Below are 13,827 nucleotides of genomic sequence, written 5' to 3'. Positions count from 1 at the left end.
TTTCACTTACCCATTTACTTACCCTACCATTTTTTCTTCACTTTATTTGGGTGCATTTAGGCTAGCAAACCCTTATCAATCTTTTTCTTTTCTTTTACAAAGTAAACTATCTAATTCTAACCTTATATCATCCAAGGGATCAGATTAAACTGATGGGATCCTTTTATTTTCCTACCTATCTAATAATCTTCCAAGGTTAAATTGTTTGGTCAGAATTTATTCTCTAACTATAAACATAAAATTCAAAGCATGAAATAGCCAAGTTTAAACAATTTGACTATCATGGATTGTGGCATGAGTAAACAACTACACACAATCATTATTATGCATAAAAGTAAATAGTAGTGGAATTTTGACTTGCTTGCTTTCATGGTCCCTTTTGTTTTTGGGGTTCATATATTCTCTTTTTTTGGACCTTTTCTTATTCTTTTTTCCTTTTATTTTTCTTTTAGGACATACCCTCTTTACATTCTTAAAATTTTTAATTTGGAAAACATTTGCAGAAAGCAAAGGTGTGTAAAATATTACAAGGCTTAACATTAGTCATTCAAAATTATGACTCCTATTGGTATAGGAACCTAAAACATGTTATATGAATGGTTGGCTAAATTGGTGGATGGTTAAGGTACGTGGAAATTGGATAACCCTATTGTATGGACTCTAGAACTAGTGAGGCATTTAGAAGGTTCAGAAAACAAGATCATGAGAGCTATCGATTACTGGATCGATAACATCTTGTATAGATTCATTATTGAGTTCGCGATTGACACTTCAGTCAGTTATAGAAAATTTGAACACTAGGATTAAAAGGCAAGAGGCAAGTATCTGAAGTCCCTAAAAACTTGGATTAAAATTCTATTGTCTGAGAAATGGGTTATGTCATTAAATTGTTGTTCAGTCGAGACTTGACGGGAGCTACGCAAAGTGGAAAGCCATTCAGAAGAAATTTAGATTCAAGTGTTGAGTACAGTCCTTTATTGGGAGCGTCTGATAGTGACAAAGAAAGTAATATTTTGAAGACACCTCAAGGTGCGCCGCAGACGGTAAATAAAGGTATCGCAGGAATACCACATCCATCCACTCCACCTCCGCCATCATCTCCAACTCACACACCTACACCTACACCTCGGCCTCCACCTCCACCTCCACTATTCAATATGGAGAACACCATGAAGATGCCCATATTCAATGGTTTGGGGAAAGAAGACCCTGAACAATTCTGGTTCGTAGCAGATGCTGTCTGGAAGTCGCAACAGAAAACAGATGATGACTTGAAGAAAGAGCAACTGGTCACAACATTTCAAGATAGAATGTTGACTTGGTATATTAAGTATTGTATGACTGATCTAGCTGCAACGTTGAAATATACGAAGGATTCAATGAATAATGAATTTGAAAATCCCAAGTCTCAAGGTCTGTAACTGAGGTTAAGGAAATTAAGCATAAGGTAAATGAGTCTGCATGGGATTTTGATTAAAGGTTGAAATGTTTGCTACAACAGGCTAATATGAAGATCGCGGATGAATAACACAAGGATTGGTATATTTCTTCGCTAATACCGCATTTTTGATTAACATTGTCACAAGAGAATATTGGAACGCAGGATGAGGCATTGGAGATTGCTATGAAGTTAAAAGCTTCACCCATTCAGGATATGAATCTAGGAGTACAACAGATTTAGTCACAGTTGGCTAGCCTCTATATGGAGTTGCAAAGTCTCAAAAAGGGAAAAGAAGTCTAAAATGAGACTCGCGCAAAAGTATGGTGTTTAAAATGAAAAGTCCATGGTCACGACAAGGATCATTGCTCGGTGTATTAGAATTATCTAGTTGGGGGAGGTCCTGTCCCCCTAAAGCCAAGAAATACCATTGGGAAGAGTACATGTATGGTACCATGCTACGCTATCCGCTAGATCATAGGAAAACATATGACAAAAAATGGTCATTTGTTACAGAAGTTCATGCAAACTCCCCAACAACTGTTTTGAAATTTCTGTAGGTTTGAAGGTCACAATGAGCGCAACTGCTAAAGTTATGAATTAATGATGGACAAGACACCAGCGTATAGAGTATAGATGGAGGCTTGTCCTCATCAGGATCAAGGCGCAACTGTTGTGCGAGGAGGATTCCAAGGAAGAGGAAGAGGACGAGGGGGAGGAGATGGAAGAGGTCGAGGAAAGGTCATTTGCTAAAATTATGGAGAACTAGGTCACTTTGCATGAGATTGTCAGAATCCAACACACCCCTCTTGTCAATATTGTCAATAGTTTGATCATGCTATAGAAGATTATCCCGTGCTCATCGTGAATATGCAAGAAAAGAAGAACCAGACCCAACAGCCTACACAAAAAATCCAGATGATGAGATTAGAATCGCGCAAAGATGGACCCAATGTTAATATTGTTTTGCAGAGTGGTATAACTATTGGGGAGGATAAAGGGAAATAGCCAGAGGAAAATGTATGGGTAAATAAGGTTGCTCATAAGGAGGCTGAATTTGATGTGAATAAAGTGAAGGAAACTTTTATGGAGGCGAAGAGGAGATTTATGGATGCAGGAGATTTTACATCAAGGGCTCAGAGTACACAAATGGAAAGGCCTGAAGAAATTAGTATTGTCCAAGAAACATACCCTTCATTGTTGACATATTTCTTACAAACCTACATAAAGTTGTTAGAAAATTATATATTATAGAGCAATGGAACAGATAAAATATTGCAGAAATATAAACACAGAAAACACATAAAATAAGAGAGACACAGATATACGTGGTTCACCCAGTTTGGGCTACATCCACGGAGAAACAACCAGTCCTTCCTTTTATATTGTCCAGCAAACTGAAGAGATACAACCTACAACAGATCCACTGTAACACCCTATTTGCTCTCAATCTCCTCTCTCTTCCTCACTCAGAATACAGATGTACATAGATGTAATACAATTCCCTCATCTATAGTGAGGGGTTGCCTTCTAGGGTAAAAAAACCCTAAACTAAACATAACTTCTACCGTCAGATCATCTGCCTAATGAATGACCTAGATTGACTAGAAATTACTAGACTTTTACAAGGCAATTTTACATCTATTTTTAGCTTCGGGGGTGCTGCCCTCGAACCCCTACCGAGGGAACGCTGGTGTTACACAAAAATATCGTCACCATGATTATTTGCAGTTAGTATGGGTCTATCATCACTTGTACTGTCCTCCTATGCAAGTCTCAGACCTTAGCTCTTCAAGTCAAGCTTTGGAAATGAGAGAAAGACATTAAAAATCAATGTAACTCTGGTTCCGCACTTTCTCTCACTGTCACCTGCGGTTCCGCACCTTCTGTGTACAAAAACTGCGGACCTGCCCGCTCTGTCCCTAACGGTGTAGGTGTGGACCCCTGTGAAAGTCGAAAGGTGCAAGTTTTATCTTAAAAAACTCACTTTGGGTTAATTCTAGAGATTTCTAGAAGGAATTTTGACGTGGATTGTTCGCTCTGAGGTGGTTCATGCATCCCAAAAGAGAAGGAGTTAATCCCTTGATGAGAGGAGCTATCCATTTGAAGGAGGGCTTTATCGCTTTGAAGGAGGACCTAGTAACCTCCCTCCATTGCACTATAAATATAGGCATTGGGCTGGTTGCTAGGGGGGTTAGAAGCTGAACATTTTTAAGGGTAAATGCTGGTGAAATCAAGACTTCCTAGTTGAGCTTAAGAGGAGAGATCACATACCTTTTTGGCTTCATTGGGGAGTGAGTGAAACTTGTCAAAGTAGAGGAGACTTCTCGGTGGACCCTGGGAGGAGATTGTACAGCGTCAAGGCACAGGTTGTAAAGTTCTTCTTCTTTTGAATTAATACAATCAAACTCATTTTTCTCAACAAGTATCTCATGTTATTTGTTTCATGGACTCCTTGACTTTCATGTTAAATATGTTTTATGCAATTGGCTTTTCAGGTGCTATTTAATTTGTTTGCCTTGTTGTGTTTGCAGATTCGTGACAAAGGAGCTCATTTGGATCGAAGGAGCGAGGGCATCCACAAGCTTGCGTTGGACCTAAGGTAGGCCCTAAAAACACTTGTTTGCCATTGTTTATTAAAGAATAGTTAGAGAAAGATAGTGTCTGGTTGGTTTTCTTGTCATTAGGTCTTATTTAGATTCTAGGAAGGTCTATCTTGTCCGCAAGATCGACTTATTCCATGTGACAAAATGGCGACTCCACTGGGGACTTGATTGTTTTCCTTGTTTTTACTTTGACTTGAGAAACTGTGTTTTTGTTTCTGTTTTTTGCTTGTTGTGCGTAAAATTGGGTAGAGTTTGTAGATCCAGGGATATTTTTTGTTTTTCATAGCTTTGGGAGAGGACTGCACCCTAGCCATTTGACACAGTGCATACCTACCCGCAGCTTGGCTTTTAGCACAGAGCGGGACCGCACCTGTGTCAACTGTGGGCTTGCGGACCCTGTCAAAATTTTTAAAAACCTAAGATTTTCTCTGTTAGTCAGCTTAGTGTTTGTTTAGAAATTGTTATCCACTGCCTAGACCTGCATATAACTTGTCAGAAGCTTTCCTTAGGCTGATTTCGTTAGTGTTAGGGTTTTAAGTGAAATTCCTAGGAGTTTTGCTTGTTGGGTTTTTTTTTCATTTTGGTTGTGTAGTGGCTCTGAGCTTAGAAGTTGTAGGGACTTCAGATCACCTTAGTGTCTACCAGACTTCTTATGAGTCTGACCATTTATGAAATCTCCCCTTGTTGAGGAATCCGCTTTGAGTTTTCTCTTTACAAAACTTCGAAAAGCTTGTGTTTGAGAGTTTGGATTTTCATTTTCAAAAAGAAAACAAAATTGGTTGTTCTTGACTTGTTTGTGATTCTGCATAAATTGGTCCTTAGCTTACATCTAGCTAAGTAAAACATCCTTAAAAAAGACTTTTAGTAGGCTTTGACTTCAAATAGGTTTTTATAATTTGTAGATCTCAAAGTTAGTGATTTTCAAATTTTTGAGTGTTTTATTAAAAAATATAAAATTCTCTTTTGGAAAAAGTTTGTTTTGTAGTGATTGAGTGCTTTGAAACGAAAAAGGAAATTTTTGTGAAATAACTAGTTGTCTCGTTTTGAGTGCATTGGAAAAGGACAAAAACTCTTCTTTTAATTTGTTTGATTGAGAAAGATTTTTGTTTACAAAGTATTTGCATTCTCGAACTCTTTCTTAGTTTAGAAGTTCATCAAAGAGAAAAAGATTGTTTAAATCATCTTAGGTGCATTTTTAGTGATTTTGAGTCGAGTCTTCATACCACGAGTTTCATCTCCACACCTTTTGAATTAAATAAAAACCAATAAAAAATTAACGCTTAAAGTAAAATTCACCTAGCAACATTTTTATTTCTAGGGCTCTAATACACCAACTTAGCTTAGGCTAGTGTCTTGGAGTAGGAGAGTAATTAAGTCTCCAAGACAGTAAAAACAAACAAGTAGTTGTATCTTGTGGTAGGGAAGAAATCCAATTGTTGCATTTATGCTCTGGGAAAGCTCCTCTTAAAGGAGAAGCACAAGATCGTGTCTGAACTAGTGTGGGAATCAATCCTTCCTCATTGGGAACGACGCCAGATATTCACGTATTAAAAACGGTAAACCTCGGATTAACCATTGTCGAGGAGCCTGGGGTCACTTGTCGGTAAACCTTGGATTATTTCAAGGAGCCTTCAAGGGGATTGAGCTTGCTACTCTGCCCTTGCGTGCGTATCGGATCGTAGACTGTTCCCCCAGGTATATTTGTTTTAGTTGGTAAACTTAGTGGCCATATTCTTTAGGACTCTTCTTGAGGTGACAGTGGTGGGAAGATCCCACTGTACCTGGAGCAGACGTTGGCTAGACTCACTTGGATTTTCTGGGGGGTTCTCTTCACTCGAGATGGTTAAGTGGAGGAACTTGTGCCAGTGTATTCATTAAGCAGGTTGCCAGGGTAACTGTTCCAACCGCCATTTCTGTATTGAACTCTGCGACGTTGGATTTCATCACCAACTAGTGTTTTCAGTACGGAAAGTTACTGTTTGTGTGTGTTTGATCTCCTAGATTCTTTAGGCGTGTGATTCAAATTTGTTTGGTTCTTTAGAGACTTTAGGTGCTTTTCATTGAGATTTTACTTTGTTTGCGTGTGAAGTATTTAAAAGTTTTCAATTGTGGCTGAATTACCAAGGCAGTCCCGTAGACTTCGGGACCAGTCTCCTGAGTTTGTAAACGTGGTTGAGTTACTGAGGAAGTCCCGTAGACTTCGGGGCCAACCTCCCGAGGAAGTATCGAGCCAGCTTGAAGGCTTGAAAGTCCTCGTAACTCCTAGAGACAGTAGAGTTGGGTCACCTAAGGAAGGAGAATCTTCTTTGATAGTACATCCTGATTTTCAACCGTTAGTAGCAGATTATAATCCATAGTCAGTGTCTGTTTCTGAAATTGCTGGTAGCTTTTCATCTACTAGTGATATAGGTGAAGAACCTGAAATATCTGAGCCTGAAAGTGAATTTGCTGCTACTCCGACATCGGGGTTTGTTTCTCCAACTTCTAGTGGTCCTGGTTCACCTAGGGTAGAAAGAGTAATCACCCAAGATCTTCCTTCTGGACTTAGTGCTATTGAAGAACTTGCTCCAGAAGAAGAAGTAGGCATCCCTATCCTTGAAAATCAACCTATTATTGAACTAAGGGAGCGTGAATCAATTTTTTACAGTCCACCTAGGAGCAGTTCTTGGTATCTTTCTTTGATTAATTTCTTAGAAAACCCAGGGTTAAGTTTTTCACCACTTCATGCTCCTTATCACCCAACACCTAGAGGTTTTTATACTCCCGTAAATATGTCAGGATAGTCATCCATGTTTAATCAATCGCCTGAATCATTTTTGTATGGCGGTCCTTCTGTTCCCTCCAGGTATCAGTCACTTTCTGGTACTTTTTCGGGAGCATCTCCTCAACCCATTGAGCAAGGGTCATTAACTGGAATCAATGGTACTAAGCCATTGAGCGTAGAAGACATTCTCATGATGTCAGGTTCTATTCCCAATCCTCAACCTCAAGGTGGCCAATTACCGCCTGGGGGGCAGCCTCAATTAACGCCTGGGTGGCAACCTCAAGGTACACAGTTTGCATCTGGGGGGCAACCTCAAGGACAGTACATACCTATGGGACAATACGTTCCTCAAGGTCAACCCTAGACTCAATATGTACCCCAAGGTCAACCCCAGTATCAATTTATACCTCAAGGTCAACTCCAGTATCAGTATGTGCCTCAAGGGTATGAACCCCAAGGTCAATACTCGAACCAAGGCTTCCAACCACCCTCCGATCAAACGTATGTTCAAGGAACGAGAATTGTACCTTTCAATTATCAATCCTACCCTCAACCTGGTTATGGTCCTCAGTATTCTCAACCAGTTATGGGTCAGTACCCCGGAATGAATATAGTGTGGGATCCGTCGCAAACTCAACAGGTGTTGTAGCCAAGTGTACAGTTGTCATCTCAAACTGGACAATCCTTAGTTTCGGTTCACCCCAGTAACCAGTCTAGTCTAACATTCAAACTTCTGTACCTTCGGTAGTTTCTTAGCCTGGGCCTAGTACACCTCATACTCCGCCCCAAATGACTGCTACAACTGCCGCAACATCTGTTCAATCTACCCCACCTACTTCTGGAGTATCGACAGATCCGGTTTCTACTGTTCCTGTATCTACTCCTCAGACATCTTTACCACCGTCTGGATCTACGATTCAAACTTCGGTTCAGATGCCTGTTGGACAACCTGGTTCAAGTACGGTTATCACAAGTCAACCACAATTCACTTATCAACCGTACCAGGGACAATACCAATCCGGTCCTGCTGTGCAGCAGCCAGTCTATCAGTATCAACCGTACCCTGGGTACACTTATCAACAACCTCAACAACCCCAGTACGGTCCGGTTAATCCTGGTTTTCCGGGAGGATACAATATCCCAAATGCAATTCCTATTCCTACTTATCCTGGATATCCTCCTCCTGGGGCTGGTCTTATGACCCAGAGTTTTAGGGATCCTAATCGGCAGTTACCGTTTATCGCAACTTTGGACTTACCTAACTTGTCGCGCCTAACGAACGATCCCATTAATTATCTTCCGTTTTGGCCGCCAATGCCGAATAATTTTCCCAGTGACATTCCCAAGTTCGAAGGTAAATCAGGAGAGGACCCGTCGAACCATGTGATGACTTACCACCTCTGGTGTGTGTCTAACTCCATTACATATGATTCAATCCGTCTTAGACTTTTCCAACGCACTCTAATTGGTCTCGCGGCCAAGTGGTACATTGAGTTACCGCGAGGCACTTTTTACAATTTTAGTTAGTTAGCAACCTCATTTTTAAATCATTTTCAGTTGCCAGTCCGATATGACAATGGCACAGAATTGTTAACTTCGTTAAAACAATCGACATCCACTTACATTTTAGATCATATTCATGAGTGGAGACGTCGACGGCATTTAGTGAAGGTATTTGTTCCGGATCAGATCTTGGCTAAGTGGTTTGTAAAATCTTTGTTGCCAAAGATCACTGAAGATGTTGCTAAAGCCGGAGTTGTTACTGAGGAGCAAGTGATTGCTCAATCACAGTACCTTGACTTGGTCTATACTCAGTCAGGTACGTTACATGAAAAAATCCCCGATCTTCCCAAGCAAAATCAAATCACTGCAGCTCCTTCGGGATCTCATTCTGCCGATGGTATGATTGGCACGGTTAACACTAAAAGTAAGAAGAAGTCTTCCAAGAATTCTTCCCCTGTCATAACCTTGCCTGATTCCCCAACAGGAGATTCTTCTGCAGAAATTTCCGTCGATATTCACGTTGTAGAGTCATCTACAGCTAAATCAAAATCCAGTGGGAAGAAGAAAGGAAAGAAGAAGAATAAAACGGACAAAAGTTCAAAGGAGAAACCTGAAAAGGCAGAATCCAATGATGAAAAGCGCAAACCTCGTTATCCTTGTCTCATTTGTGATGATGAACATTTTACAAGAGACTGCCCTCGTCGTGCAGAGGTTGCAAAAGTTGTTAAGGGTTCCCAAACTCCTGCTGTTTTGAAGGATCCTTTTCCGGCTCAAGACAGTAAGATGATAGGTTCATCCTCGAATGCCAATGAAGAACCCATACTGATGATGTCCCATGTTAGGATTGCGACTCGATCGCAAGATTATGGTAGTAAAAGTCCTTTTGATGGTAAAGAAGCAAAATCTTCTCATTCTAATCCATCAACCTCAGCTCCCGGTTCCGATGCACTACAGATCAAGAAACCTAATCCAGACTTGGTAATCAAACCGCCCGCCAAGGGTATACTTCGAAAGTCAGATTTCAAATCCACATGCGAGAGCGGCTCAGAATTATAACATTGTTGAGGATTTAGTTGTTTCACCCTCAGCAATGTCGGCTTTGGAAGTGCTGCAATCATGTCTAGCACAACGTAAATTACTTTTGTCGGCTATAGGAGTTGTTGATGTTCAGGACTCAAACCTAATGATTTTCGATCTAGAAAATAGTACACCGCGTTTGCCTCATCAAATGGCTTTCCAGATTCCAGTGATAGTAAAAAACAGGCCTATTCATCAGACTGTAATTGATGAGGGAGCCTCAACGTGTATTATGTCGATACAGTGTTGGAGATCACTTGGTTCTCCTTCGCTAAATCAATCCCCGATGATTCTAAAGGCCTTTGATAGCTGTGGGTTTCATCCTTTTGGCATTCTACAGGATTTTCTTATAGGGGTTGAAGGAAAAACCGTTAGTCTAGATGTGGAGGTGGTTGATGCCCCTCTAGATTACAACTTTCTCTTGGGTTGAAGTTGGTCTTACGCTATGACAACAGTCGTTTCATCGGTCTTTCGAGTAATAAAGTTTCCACACAATGGAAAGATCGTAACAATAGACCATCTGGCTTACTTTTCATCCGACCCAGCCTCTTCGGAGAGTATTCAACATGTCAGTAAAATGACTATCCCGTATAAGGATGTTGGAGTAGGGCTAGTTAAAGATGCCGGTTTATTGGGAACTTTTCCTTTTCCTCCGATTAACGCATCATCTTCATTTGCAACCATTCATATGATTACATCAGATACCATTGTTTATGATGATCCTTGGATCGTTCCTTCTGAATCTTAGATAGACTCATTTGGTAATGCCATGCCTTTGAGTCCATATGAAATTGCCTATGAAGCCGTGCAGTCGTTTGTCGACCCATGTTCAACTAAAAATGACTTAATGAATGTGGTCTGTGAGGAATCACTTTTCACATCAACCTCGGATTTAACCACGTTTTCTGAACTTGTTCACTCTGATGAGAAAATTCGTGAAATCCTATGTGTAGATGATTTACCATGGGAAGATCTCCATCACAGATCTTCGTTTTTACCTGAGGATGATCGTTTTGAAAATGATTTCTCATCAATTTTTACAACTGAATATGTCAAGGAACCTCAGAATCCAATGAAACATCTCGATTTAGAGTTAAATTTGGGAAACATCTCTCGAACTATTCCTATTGACATTTCGGTTAAGCCCGGAATTGTTGAGAACATTCATATAGGTGCCTCGTGTACAGATGACGAAATTCAACTATATAAGGCCCTATTTCAAGAATTCCGCGACATGTTTGCCTGGTCCTATGAGGAAATGCCAGGAATTGATCCCGTAATTGTTGTTCATGAGATCAAGACTTACCCGGACGCTAAACCCGTCCGACAACGTTTGCATCAGATTCATCCACGAAAAGCTGTTGCAATTAAAGCAGAAGTTGAAAATTTGTTGAAAGCAGGTTTCATTTATCCGATCCCGTTAACGGATTGGGTATCGAATATTGTTCCGGTTAACAAAAAGCAGGGAACAATAAGAATATGCATCGACTATAGGGACATTAATCGAGCCTGTCCAAAGGAAAACTACCCAACTCCCTATATCGATCAGATCATTGATGATTGTGCCGGCAGCGAAATATTTTCCTTCATGGATGGTTTTTTCGGATACAATCAAATCAATATTCTACCTGCCGATCAACCAAAAACGGCTTTCATTTGTCCATGGGGGACATTTGCTTATTGCAAGTTACCGTTTGGGCTTAAGAATGGTGGAGCAACTTTTCAAAGGGCGATGTCTTATGCGTTTCATGACATAAAGCACATTGTGCAACCGTATCTTGATGACTTGCCTGCTCATTCATTACATCGAGCCGATCACCTCGTCCATTTACGAGAAATCTTTATGAGGTGTCGGCATTATCGTATTCGGTTGAACCCACACAAATTTGTCTTCTGTATAGAAACGGTTCGATTGCTGGGGTTTGTAGTTTCGAAATCCGACATTCGCGTTGATCCCTCGAAGGTTGAAGCTATCATCAAATTGCCTCCTTCTTCGAGTCTTCGCCAACTCCAAAGTTTGCAGGGGAAAGCAAACTTTTTACGACGATTCATTCCTAACTACACCGAGGTTACAAAGGGTTTCACCCGGTTGTTGAAGAAAAATACTCCATTCTATTGGGATGAGATAGCTCAGAAATCTTTTGATGCACTCAAACACACGTTGACCCATGCACCGTTGTTGCATCCTCCCAACTACAACCAGGATTAATTCTTGTATCTTGCCGCCTCTCATTCCACTATTGGAATGGTGTTAGTTTAGGAAGATGAATTCGGAACTGAACATGTGATATATTACCTTAGTTGAACTTTAAATCCAACTGAGCTAAAATATTCACATGTGGAGAAATTGGCATTGGCAGCTGTTCAAGCTGTCCAACGTTTTCGTCACTACATTTTACTACGTAAAACTACAGTAATTTCGGATTGCAACCCTATGATCTACATTTTGACCAAGAAATTGCTAGGGGGCAAGTACTCTAAATGGATCGTTATCCTGCAGGAGTTCGACTTGGAATTTGAGAAATCTAAGTCTAAGAAATCTTTAGTTTTTGCAGACGAATCCTTGTTTCTAGTTAGCACTTTAGATCCGTGGTATGGGGATATCATCGTTTATCTCCAGACTCAATCCTTTCGGCCAGAAATTTCAAGGTCAGAACGTCGAAAAATTCGATTCCAGTCCCAACAATTCAGGATTATTGGAGATACTCTTTATTGCCGTGGGGAAGACTCTCTTTTTCGACGTTGCTTAACTCACGAGGAAGTTGAAAGGGTTCTAAATGACTGTCACTCTGGAGCGTGTGGCGGTCATATGTCTGGGTTTGCCACAACCCAAAAGATATTGCGCGCTGGCGACTTCTGGCCGTCTTTATTTAAAGATTGTATTACGGCGGTCCGAAAATGCCACAATTGCCAAATTTTTGATCGTAAGATGTGCGCTCCACCTGCTCCTCTCCACCCTATAATTGTTTTTGGTCCTTTTGCCAAATGGGGTATCGATTTTATTACATGTAACCCTCACTCGGCCGGGGGGCATGCGTATATCATCCTTGCGATAGATTATTTTACCAAGTGGGTCGAGGCGATGCCTACATTTGAGGCAGATGGCAAGACAGCTGCAATTTTCGTGTTCAATCATATAATTGCCAGGTTTGGTGTCCCGCAAGCGATAATCACTGATCATGGGCGTCATTTTAGAAACGTTATGATGATAGAACTTACAGGCCAACTTGGTTTACGTCACGATAGCTCAACCCCTTATTATCCACAAGCAAATGGTCTGGTTGAATCCATCAACAAAGTTTTAGTTATCATGATCCGATGAATCATTGGGATTCATCGGTCGAATTGGCACAACATGCTATTTTCAGCACTTTGGGCGTACCGAACTTCAGTAAAAACATCAACAGGGTTCACTCCTTTCCAACTAGTCTATGGTTTGGAAGCTGTGTTACCCATTGAATGCGAAATCCCGTCACTGCAAATGGCCATCGAGTTACTTCCAGCCACTTCCAAAGAGGAAAAGCGTTTGTTATACTTGGCTCAATTAGATGAGAATCGACGTGATGCTGCATTGGTGATCGAGACTCATGCAAAACGAATGAAAGCTCAGTATGATCGAAATGTGACCCCTCGAAATTTTTCGGAAGGAGATCCAATCTTAGTTTATGATCAAGCTAATGATAAATTAGGCGCTGGAAAATTCGTTCCTATGTGGCATGGTCCCTATGTTGTCAAGCGAAAGCTAGCCAAAGGGGCCTATGAATTGGTAGACATTGACGGGGACTCTTTGGGTAAACCCAGAAATGGCCTTTACTTGAAGAGGTATTATGCTTAAAAGAATGGGTATGGAGATTTTTAGTTAGGATAGTTTTTCTTTCTAGCTGGTGTGTTTTAGTTTAAACAGTGTGCTTAGCTTAGAGAGTGTTTTTCGTCATTATTCCTGCTTATCTTGGTTTTACTCTTGATATTGCAGATATCGATGCCTCTCCAAACATACATTGGTTTCGCTGATGGTGCTTGTCGTAATACACAGAACATCTCTTCCGCAGCTTGGGTTATCTATTCGCCCTCCGATGAGTTAGTATCTATGCATGGGGTAAGCCTCGGTCAAACAACGAACAACATTGCCGAGTATAATGCAGTGATTGAGTTATTATCTGAATCTATTTCATTTGGGATTCAGAGTTTGATAGTGAGTTTAGATTCTGAAATCGTTGTATTACAGCTTAATAGAGTGTATGCCATTAGAAATCCAGTGTTATTAAGATTATTTTTGAGAGTGCGTCTCTTGGAACGTGAATTTTGTTATAATGAATATCAGCATATTCCAAGATATTTAAATACATTAGCAGATGAAATTGCTTCTCGAATGTTAAATAGACATTTGCAACAATCATACATGTAAATTTAAAACAATTCCATAACATGATTTACAAGAT

This window comes from Pinus tabuliformis, chromosome 9, assembly GCF_031772625.1.
Source record: "Pinus tabuliformis cultivar Carrire ecotype Pingquan chromosome 9, CPIR1, whole genome shotgun sequence".
NCBI classification, from domain to species: domain Eukaryota; kingdom Viridiplantae; phylum Streptophyta; class Pinopsida; order Pinales; family Pinaceae; genus Pinus; species Pinus tabuliformis.
This window is presented reverse-complemented; position numbering follows the sequence as displayed.